Source organism: Oncorhynchus mykiss, chromosome 5 (genome assembly GCF_057628025.1).
Source record: "Oncorhynchus mykiss isolate SJ-2025 chromosome 5, ASM5762802v1, whole genome shotgun sequence".
Taxonomy (NCBI): domain Eukaryota; kingdom Metazoa; phylum Chordata; class Actinopteri; order Salmoniformes; family Salmonidae; genus Oncorhynchus; species Oncorhynchus mykiss.
Genome location: NC_143026.1, coordinates 42,089,957 through 42,100,503, shown reverse-complemented (window position 1 = coordinate 42,100,503; position 10,547 = coordinate 42,089,957). Strand labels below are relative to the sequence as shown.

General features: G+C 40.9%; 1 long non-coding RNA gene across 1 annotated transcript in view; it reads right to left on the bottom strand.

The window, feature by feature from the left end:
* The window catches only part of LOC149983283 (uncharacterized), a 106,443-nt gene that overhangs the window by 77,958 nt on the left and 17,938 nt on the right, over positions 1–10,547 (bottom strand). The gene's annotated exons all lie outside the window — the stretch shown is intronic.

Below are 10,547 nucleotides of genomic sequence, written 5' to 3'. Positions count from 1 at the left end.
ATACATATGTACAGTAAATGTAATATTTAAGTTTTTGCTTTATCATTATGGGGTATTTGTGTAGATTGGAGGGGGAAAAAATGTTTTAAATCATTTTAGAATAAGGCTGTAACGTCACTGTGGAATTAGTCAAGGGGTCTGAACACTTTCCGAATGCACTGAATATAATAATTTAAATAGAAAACAACGGATTGATGCGTCAAATGTTGTTTTGTATATCAGTTCATAAACATGATCCCATGGTACTGAGACATCAAAAATCTGTTCTTAACTATCTTGACTTTTATGCCTTATAGTTATCAAACCTCTCAACCTTTTTACACTAGTCATTTTAAGCCATGCACGGTTTTGATTGGAGTCAGACAAACAAACTCATTCCTTTCTCTTTTGAGTAATTGCCTCTTCGATTTTTGTGGCAGAGCTGCAATGAGTTGGTTATACTTTTTGTATTGAGCATGCATCTCCATGCACCTTTTTTGCTTGCTTGTGTGACAAAATGTTATGTAAGTCATAAATATACCTTCCTTATACATCCAAGAAAGTGTGGCTTTCCTCTATCAGTGTGTTGGAGTTGAGCTATTATTATTATTATTATTATTATATCTGTAATATTAGTTCTGCTTCTTCTGGAGGATGAAATTGTAATTATAACCAACTCTGTATGGCTTCATTTAGAAAGGAGGATACTTTAAACAGGATTCCATTGTCAATCCACCGGAAAGGGTTGGTTTTAATCTGTATAATGGCAAAGAGACCCCTTTTTGGACATTGGATGTGCCTCTCTTAGTAACCTGCTGGAAAAGCAGTTTGGATTTCGGTATATTTTTGGTATACTGGAGGCTTTAAGTGAGAGATTTAATGCCTTTATATTTAACTTTGTCTGGTTTTCCATTTCAGATAAAAAGGAGGAAAAATATTTTCACATGATCCTCCTGGAGTCAGTAGAGCCATGAATACATACAGTGCCTTCAGAAAGTATTCACACCCCTTGACTTTTTTCATTCACTGATTTTAAAATGGATTAAATTGAGATTTTGTGACACTGGCTGACACACAATACCCAATAATGTCAAAATGGAACTATGTTTCTGAAAATGTGTACATATGAATTAAAAATGAAAAGCTGAATTGTCTTGAGTCAATAAGTATTCAACCCATTTGTTATGGCAAGTGCAGGAGTAAAAATTAGCTTAGGTCACATTGTAAGTTGCGTGGACTCACTCTGTGTGCAATAATAGTGTTTAACATGCATTTTTAATGTCCACCTCATCTCTGAACCCTACAGTCGTGGCCAAAAGTTTTGAGAATGATGCAAATATTAATTTTCACAAATTCTGCTGCCTCAGTTTGTATGATGGCAATTTGCATATACTCCAGAATATGGAAGGGTATGGAAATCGGCCATAATAACGGCCATCTTTAAATCGGGCGACCCTGCTGACGTGAGTAACTACAGGCCCATTAGTATACTACCTGTGGTGTCAAAGGTTGTTGAAAAGTGTGTAGCAGAACAACTGGTTGCCCACCTCAACAACAGCCCCTTCACATTACACTCCATGCAGTTTGGCTTCAGAGCGAAACACCACAGAAACGGCCAACTTTCTTCTTCTGGAAAATGTGAAGTCCAAGATGGACAAAGGGGGTGTTGGGGCTGTGTTTCTGGACCTAATGAAGGCTTTTGATACTGTTAACCATGAGATTCTCATCACAAAATTGTCCAAGTTGAACTTTTCCCCCCGATGCCTTGAGATGGATGAAATCATACCTTGAAGGCAGAACTCAGTGTGTCAGAGTGAACAATGAACTGTCGCCCACTCTTAGCTATGATGTGGGCGTGCCCCAAGGGTCAATACTGGGGCCCCTCCTGTTCAGCCTGTTCATTAATGATCTGCCTTTTGTCTGTACTGGGTCTGAAGTTCAAATGTATGCAGATGATACAGTGATATATGTGCATGCAAAGAGCAAACAACAAGCTGCACACGAACTGACTACTGTAATGGTCCAGGTTACAAAGTGGCTCAGTGACTCGTGTTTGCATCTCAATGTGAAAAAAACTGTTTGCATGTTCTTCACAAAGAGGGCAACAGATGCTACTGAGCCAGATGTCTATGTGTTCAGGGAGAAGCTCCAGGTGGTATCTGATTTTAAGTACCTTGACATCATACTTGATTCCAACCTCTCTTTTAAAAAGCATGTGAAAAAGGTCATTTAAATAACCAAATTCAACCTAGCTAATATTGTTGAAATTGTTTGACTACAGAGGTAGCAAAACTGTACTATAAATCTATGATACTCCCCCACTTAACATTATGCTTGACTAGTTGGGCCCAAGATTGCTGTACAACATTAAAACCTATTCAGTCTGTCGACAAACAGGCTATCGAAGTGCTTGATAGGAAGCCCAATAGCCATCATCACTGTTCCATCCTCAGAAAGCATGAGCTCCTGAGTTGGGAAAATCTTGTGCAATACACTGATGCATGTCTTGTATTAAAGATCCTAAATGGCCTGGCTCCCCCTCCACTCAGTATTTTTGTTAAACAGAAAACCCAAACAAATGGCAGCAGATCCACAAGGTCTGCCATGAGAGGTGACTATAGTTTCCTTAAGGAAAAGCACCTTCCCATGTCTGGAATACACTGCCATCAGACACACATAACTGCACCACATATCACACTTTTACAAAATGCATGAAGACATGGCTAAAGGTCAATCAGATTTGTGATCATAATCCCTAGCTGTGTATTGTCGCTTTCCATGTTGTCTGTCTAGCTTGTGAGGTGTGGAAACACTGTTGCTTTTATGAATTTTGTCTTGCTGCTTTTTGTTCTATGTTGCTCTGTCTGTATGCTATGTCTTGCTTGTCCTATGTTGCTCTGCGTGTGCTCACTGCTCAATGATTGTCTAAATTGTAATAGTTTTTAGCCGGCTGGCTAAAACCGGCACTTTTACAGAAACGTTGATTAATGTGAACTGTCCCTGTAAAAATAAACTCAACTCAATTCAATGTTATGAAGAGTGATCAGATGAATTGCAATTAATTGCAAAGTCCCTCTTTGCCATGCAAATTAACTGAATCCCCCAAAAACATTTCCACTGCATTTCAGCCCTGCCACAAAAGGACCAACTGACATCATGTCAGTGATTCTCTCGTTAACGATGGTGTGAGTGCTGACGAGGACAAGGCTGGAGATCACTCTGTCATGCTGATTGAGTTTGAATAACAGACTGGAAGCTTCAAAAGGAGAGTGGTGCTTGGAATCATTCTTCTTCCTCTGTCAACCATGGTTACCTGCAAGGAAACACGTGTCGTCATCATTGCTTTGCACAAAAAGGGCTTCACAGAAGGGCAGCAAAGAAGCCACTTCTCTCCAAGAAAAACATCAGGGACAGACGGATATTCTGCCAAAGGTACAGGGATTGGACTGCTGAGGACTGGGGTAAAGTCATTTTCTCTGATGAATCCCCCTTCCGATTGTTTGAGGCACCCAGAAAAAAGCTTGTCCGGAGAAGACAAGGTGAGCGCTACCATCAGTCCTGTGTCATGCTAACAGTAAAGCATCCTGAGACCATTCATAAGTGGGGTTGCATCTCAGCGAAGGGAGTGGGCTTACTCACAATTTTTCCTAAGAACACAGCCACGAATAAAGAATGGTACCAACACATCCTCCGAGAGCAACTTCTCCCAACCATCCAGGAACAGTTTGGTGACGAACAATGCCTTTTCCAGCATGATGGAGTACCTTGCCATAAGCCAAAAGTGATAACTAAGTGGCTCGGGGAACAAAACATAGATTTTTTTGTGTCCATGGCCAGGGCGGATTGCAGAGGATATGAAAAAGAAGGGTCAACACTGCAAATATTGACTCTGCATCAACTTCATGTAATTGTCAATAAAAGCCTTTGACACTTATGAAATGCTTGTAATTATACTTTAGTATTCCATAGTAATATCTGACAAAAAATATCTAAAGACACTGAAGCAGCAAACTTTGTGGAAATTCATATTTGTGTCATTCTCAAAACTTTTGGCCACGACTGTACACATACATTATCTGTAAGTTCCCTCAGTCAAGCAGTGAATTTCAAACACAGATTCAACCACAAAGACCAGAGAGGTTTTCCAATGCCTTGCGAAGAAGGGCACCTATTGGTGGATGGGTTTTAAAAATACTGACATTGAACATCCCTTTGTGCATGGTGAAGTTATTAATTACACTTTGGATAGTGTATCAATACACACAGTCAATAAAAAGATACAGGTGTTCTTCCTAACTCAATTGCCGGAGAGAAAGGAAACCGCTCAGGGATTCACTATGAGGCCTATGGTGACATTAAAACAGTTAGAGTTTAATGGCTGTAATAGGAGAAAACTAAAGATGGATCAACAACATTGTAGTTACTCCACAATACTAACCTAATGAACAGAGTAAAAAGAAGGAAGCTTGTACAAAATAAAAAATATTGCAAGACATGCATTCTGTTTGCAACAAGGCACTAAAGTAATACTGAAAAAAATGTGGTAAAGCAATTCACTTTTTGTCCTGAATAAAATACAAAGTGTTATGTTTGTGGCAAATCCAATACAACACATTACTGAGTACTCCATATTTTCAAGCATATTGGTGGCTGCATCATGTTAATAGTATGTTTGTAATAGTTAAGGACTAAGGAGTTTTTCAGGATAAAAAATAAACAGAATAGAGCTAAGCACGGACAAAATCCGTGTACACAGTGTGAGGGGATAAAGAATATGTACATAAGGATATATGAATGAGTGATGGTACAGAGCAGCATAGGCAAGATACAGTAGATGGTATCGAGTACAGTATATACATATGAGATGAGTATGTAAACAGTGGCATAGTTAAAGTGGCTAGTGATACATGTATTACATAAGGATACAGTCGATGATATAGAGTACAGTATATACGTATGCATATGAGATGAATAATGTAGGGTAAGTAACATTATATAAGGTAGCATTGTTTAAAGTGGCTAGTGATATATTTACATCATTTCCCATCAATTCCCATTATTAAAGTGGCTGGAGTTGAGTCAGTGTGTTGGCAGCAGCCACTCAATGTTAGTGGTGTCTGTTTAACAGTCTGATGGCCTTGAGATAGAAGCTGTTTTTCAGTCTCTCGGTCCCAGCTTTGATGCACCTGTACTGACCTCGCCTTCTGGATGATAGCGGGGTGAACAGGCAGTGGCTCGGGTGGTTGATGTCCTTGATGATCTTTATGGCCTTCCTGTGACATCGGGTGGTGTAGGTGTCCTGGAGGGCAGGTAGATTGCCCCCGGTGATGCGTTGTGCAGACCTCACTACCCTCTGGAGAGCCTTACGGTTGAGGGCGGAGCAGTTGCCGTACCAGGCGGTGATACAGCCCGCCAGGATGCTCTCGATTGTGCATCTGTAGAAGTTTGTGAGTGCTTTTGGTGACAAGCCAAATTTCTTCAGCCTCCTGAGGTTGAAGAGGCGCTGCTGAGCACCACCACCAATCAGCCTACACCACTGCGCACACACTGTCATAACTATGACAACTAGGGTAGCCATGACTGCTGTCTGCACACACACACACAAATCCGATTTGGTCACTTGTAATTTGATGTTTGCACAGTCATTATTCCAAAACGGATTTGAAAAACAAAACGGATTTGAGCGTTAAGGCCGCAGTGTGAGCTGTCATATGGATTGACGCTGGAGAGACGAAGCAGGTACGGGGAGTAACGTTTAATAAATAACGGACATAAAACGAGACAGGAACAGCGTCAGAAAACAAAGGCGGAAAACACTCAATGCAGCAGCGGGGAACAGAGCTGAGAAACTGACAAATATAGGGGAGGAAATAATCAGGTAAGTGAGTCCAGGTGAGTCCAATAACGCTGATGCGCGTGACGAGGGAAGGCAGGTGTGCGTGATGGATGGCAGGAGTGCGCGAAGCAAGGCAATCTGGCGCCCTCAAGCGCCAGGGGGAGGGAAGAGCGGGAGCAAACGTGACAGTGAACAAGGAATTAGAGAGCACCCCGGGCCTTGTCTCTGAACGGCTCTGACAGAGTAAAGATGGCTGCCGTCAGAATCCTTAAATACATGGAAGAAGAAGGAGGGGGAGATATGGAACTCAGGAGATGGCCATGCTGGAAAGGACAACAGATATATAACAAGACCTGTTGAGATAATGCATGAGCTATCTGGCAGTGGATCTCAGTAAGACAAAAAATAATGCTGTTCCAAAAAATGTCCAGTAGCCAAGATAATAAATACAAATAGAGATAGGTAGGAGCAAGCCCATGTAATGGTTTGTAGGTTAGCAGTAAAACCTTGAAATCAGCCCTTGCCTTGACAGGAAGCCAGTGTAGGGAGGCTAGCACTGGAGTAATATGATCAAATTGTTTGGTTCTAGTCAGGATTCTAGCAGCCGTATTTAGCACTAACTGAAGTTTATTTAGTGCTTTATCCAGGTAGCCGGAAAGTAGAGCATTGCAGTAGTCTAACCTAGAAGTGACAAAAGCATGGATTCATTTTTCTGTATCATATTTGGACAGAAAGTTTGATTTTTGCAATGTTACGTAGATGGAAAAAAGCTGCCCTTGAAATGGTCTTGATATGTTCGTTAAAAGAGAGATCAGGGTCCAGAGTAACGCCGAGGTCCTTCAGTTTTATTTGAGACGACTGTACAACCATTAAGATGAATTGTCAGATTCAACAGAAGATCCCTTTGTTTCTTGGGACCTAGAACAAGCATCTGTTTTGTCCGAGTTTAAAAGTAGAAAGTTTGCAGCCATCCACTTCCTTATGTCTGAAACACATGCTTCACAATCAAATACAAATAGAGAACATATGTCATTGATTGAACACAACCACTCAAAATAGATTTAACCTGTTTCAAATGATGCGACACAACCAATATAAGCCAGTTCAGAGAGCAAACAGGTTGTTGAAGGTGGGAAGGAGAAAGTCTGAGAATGGCTACTGTAGTACAGTGCATTGTAGGCTGTATTCTGTAGAATGGACAAATTGTATGACCCTGAACATTGTGCTTTCCATTTATTACAGTTTTTCGATTGCTTAAGCACGATTTTCAAAACAGGGCCCGTGTTTTCAAAACACTACACACAATTAGCACAACCACACACCCAATTAGCAAAACACTACAGATCCTTTGCAAAATTAAACACTCTTGTAAAAACCACACTTTGTTACCATATGAAACACACGTTTCACATTACTATACTCTGTTTGCACGAGTTACACTCTGCTGTGATAAACCTAAAACCCTTTTAGCACTTCTACTTCCCTATGATTAGAGTAGGCTACTATCAACAAAGTACAAATATAATGTAAATTCACCAAACACTACACAAGACCAATGTTGCAGACTGAAGAAACTCATTTATTTCTCAACACGCCCAAAATGTTGACATGGAGATTCATAATACTGTAACCAAACGTCACTTTACGTATTGTAAGTTTAAAAAAATAATAATAATAAGTAGACATTGTCTCTTCGCCTAGCTGGATCTGACCAGAGAATTTCATCAACATCGCAGGCAATGTTGTCATTAGCAAGACACCTTGGAAAGAAACGTCTTGAATGACGAATCCATCCTTGCGCTACTGCTACCTCCATCTGGTCACAGGCCTCCTCCATGGCTTGGATGAGGGGTACCTCAGCCTGGAGACGGAGATCATATACCTTCCACCGCCATGCCGAGAAAAACTCTGCTATAGGGTTGAGGAATGGAGAGTATGGTGGAAGATATAGGACGGTGAAATGTGGATGTTGCTGAAACCAGATCTGAACCAGAGCAGAGCGGTGGAAAGACACGTTGTCCCAGACAACAATGTATTGCATATGATCGATTTGATGCTGTTATGTTGTGCAATTGGTCCAAGAATGTAAGTATGAGTGCTGTGTTGTAAGGGCCCATATGGGCATGGCGGTGGAGGACCCCATTCTGTGTAATGGCTGCACAGAGTGTTATATTACCCCCACGTTGCCCTGGGACATTGACTATAGCCCTGTGGCCAATGATGTTTCTTCCCCTCCTTCGTGTTCTCGTCAGGTTGAACCCAGCCTCATCTACGTAAATTAACTCATGCTGGATCTCCTCTCCATCCATTCGTAAAACTCTGAAAAACAGTGTCAGGCAAAATTGTGTAGTTCAGTGTAGATCTAGTACACATATTACAGTACAGTAAAATATTATGAGACAGTATGCAAGATCACACTGCTGAAGTGAATACAAACCACTGCATAATCATGCCGCAGTCGTTTCACCCTTTCGGAATTGCGCTCGAAAGGCACTCGATAAATTTGCTTCATTTGAATATGTTTTTTTTTCGGATGCGTGCCAGTGTTGATGTTGAGACCTGATGGATATCGTTGAAAATGGCGTGGTTATTGACAGTGTTAGCTTGGAGGTGCTTGAGTGTTATAGCATATACTATCTCCCTCTTGCTGTTCTGTGAACATAGGCCTTCCCCCTTGTCGTCCCTGACCCTCAAGCCTATGTAGAAAAAAAACAGTATACAATAGTACAGTAATTTCACAGGAAAAGGTAACAGAAGTGCTGATAGTGCAGAGAATACAGTACTGTAAGCAGTTACTGAAACCGTGCAGATGTTTTGATATATTTTTACAATACCTATTTTCCAGTCGAAATGTTCTCATCACACTTGCCACTGTATATCGGTTTAGATTTGGCTGTACTTGCAGTCCAGCCTCCCTCAGCGTCAGGCCGTGGTTGACAATGTGGTCAACCACGTCTGCCTTATTATTATTCGACCATGCTGGTCATTTATGAACATTTGAACATCTTGGCCATGTTCTGTTATAATCTCCACCCGGCACAGCCAAAAGAGGACTGGCCATCCCACATATGCTCTCTCTAATTCTCTCTTTCTTTTTCTCTCTCGGAGGACCTGAGCCCTAGGACCATGCCCCAGGAATACCTGACATGATGACTCCTTGCTGTCCTCAGTCCACCTGACCGTGCTGCTGCTCCAGTTTAAACTGTTCTGCCTTATTATTATTCGACCATGCTGGTCATTTATGAACATTTGAACATCTTGGCCATGTTCTGTTATAATCTCCACCCGGCACAGCCAGAAGAGGACTGACCACCCCACATAGCCTGGTTCCTCTCTAGGTTTCTTCCTAGGTTTTGGCCTTTCTAGGGAGTTTTTCCTAGCCACCGTGCTTCTACACCTGCATTGCTTGCTGTTTGGGGTTTTAGGCTGGGTTTCTGTACAGCACTTTGAGATATCAGCTGATGTACGAAGGGCTATATAAATACATTTGATTTGATTTGAACCAGTGTTGCGCAGATCTCATTTGTCAGATTCGGTCCTCTTTGAGCACCTTCTCCTCTTCCTCGTCGTCTTACTCTTTCTCTGACTCTTTCCATTGTGCTTGAAGACCGAAGAACTCACCTGCTGCTTTTTATAGTGCTTATACACCTGATTGGTGTGTCTACAATTAAACAAACAAGTGTTTGCACACCTGATGACTGTGTTGAACCAATTGGTTGGACTGTGTGGTAATTTGACAGTCAGTGCTTTGGTATTGCAAGGACGTGACTTCATGATAGATGTTTGTGTGTAATGTGTGTTTAGTGTTTTGCAAATCACTGTGTGTAGAGTTTTGCAACAAGTGTGAGGTTGACAATGTGCTTATAGTTGTGCAAATATGGGCTGATGTTTTGCTTCTTGAGTGTAAGGTTTTGTTAATAGTGTACTACTTTTAATTTGAGTGTTGTCACACCCTGACCATAGTTTGCTTTGTATGTTCTATGTTTTGTTTGGTCAGGGTGTGATCTGAGTGGGCATTCTATGTTGGATGTCTTGTTTGTCTATTTCTATGTTTGGACCTGATATGGTTCTCAATCAGAGGCAGGTGTTAGTCATTGTCTCTGATTGGGAGCCATATTTAGGTAGCCTGTTTTGTGTTGGGTTTTTGTGGGTGATTGTTCCTGTCTTTGTGTTTGTTACACTAGATAGGGCTGTTTTTGTTTTTTTTCACGTTTCTTGTATATTGTTCTATATTCATCTTTATTAAAGATGTATCACAATAACCACGCTGCGTTTTGGTCCGCCTCTCCTTCAACAGAACAATCCCGTTACAAGTATGTAAGCAATCCAAAAAAACTGTAACAGTACTGACTGCTCAATAGATTCTGACTGGTTGCAGGTTCATATCAACAAAGAACCAGAATTACAGTATCACAGAGACAAAGGACAAGTTTGTGAGATGCAGGGTACAGTACTGTAAAAATAGGGGTACAAGGAGGAGGAAGAACAAAAAACTAAATTGCACATTTTGAGCTACTATGATAGAACATGTTTTCGTTCATCAAAAAACAATGACGGAAATATGAATATTTTTTAAATTACAATTCTCAGGGAGAAATAGATTTTTATGTTTTGAACAATGTGTTTTCTATTTTTCGGTGTATTGTTTACTGACTGCTTGAGAGTGTATATCATTTTGATCACTTTGTTTATGATTTGAGAGCAGTGTTTGATTTTGAACACAGGTAAAACT